The 1,027-nt window shown below is 53.7% G+C and overlaps 1 pseudogene; it reads left to right on the plus strand.

Annotated features, from left to right (window-relative positions):
• Positions 1-136: 136 nt before the first annotated feature.
• On the plus strand, positions 137-1,021 carry LOC145719331 (STAM-binding protein pseudogene; annotated as a pseudogene).
• Positions 1,022-1,027: the final 6 nt, after the last annotated feature.

A 1,027-nucleotide genomic window follows, 5' to 3' on the forward strand; every position in this document is an offset into this window, starting at 1 on the left:
TTAAGCATCTTCTGATGGGGAGATTAGCCTAGATTATCCAGGTGGGTTCAATGTAATCCCAGGTCCTTATAAAAGGGAGCAGGCAGCTCGGAGCAGTAGTAGGTGGTGTGATGGTGGAATCGGGGGTTTCGGGTGCTTTGAAGACCGGGTTGGGAGCCAAGAAACACAGGCAGCCTAGAGACGCTGAGAAAGGGGAGCATGGAATTCTTCCCTGCAGTCTCCAGGGGGCCGACTTGACTTTAGATTCCTGGCGGTAAGTTAACTCATCTTTGTTATCTTAAGGGACTGTGGTCCGCGTGTTGTCCACGGGGACAGAAGTGCTTGGTCCCGATGTCCGACCATGGAGAGGTGAGCCTTCCGCCCGATGCCCACGTGAGGGCGCTCTCTCAGAGGGGTAGGTAGCGCAGTGGAGACAAAGGAACACGTTCCACCCAGACGGTACTTGGGCTCTGCAGTCGAGATTATCCAAACGGCATCCATTTACTCTGAGGAAGGCTACATGGAACATGCCTTCATCCTCTATAACAAAGTAGAGCCTGCTCTTTTTTGAGAAACGACCAAACATGGAGATTACAAATCAGCCGTCATTCCTGAAAAGAAAGACACAGTAAAGGTGAAGGAGACTTCACTTCCCAAAGCAGAGAGCTGAAGGCGGAGCTATTAAAATAATATACCGAAGAATATATAGAACATAATGAAGAAAAGAAGAGGGAAGCGGAAGACCTTGCCTGGATGGCAGCCATCCAGCAGGAAGGAGCTGGAGAAGCAGCTGCAGAGGGCGGCACGGCAGAAGCAGCCCAGGCCTTTGAGGAGATGATCCGGAACCAGGAGGTGGAAAAGGAGCGACTGGAAACTGTGCGGGGGTTTGGGAAGGTGGACCCTGGCCTGGGCGGCCCCGCTGGTGCCTGACTTGGAGAAGCCCTCCCCCGTCATGTTCCCGACGGCACCTGTCGCACCCGCACAGATGCCCGTGGTGGACAGGTCCTGGAACCCTGGAGCACTGAGCAACTCAGAAAGTACTCCTACA

Source organism: Leptonychotes weddellii, unplaced genomic scaffold (assembly GCF_054177405.1).
Source record: "Leptonychotes weddellii isolate Sample4059 unplaced genomic scaffold, ASM5417740v2 HiC_scaffold_38944, whole genome shotgun sequence".
Lineage (NCBI taxonomy): Eukaryota > Metazoa > Chordata > Mammalia > Carnivora > Phocidae > Leptonychotes > Leptonychotes weddellii.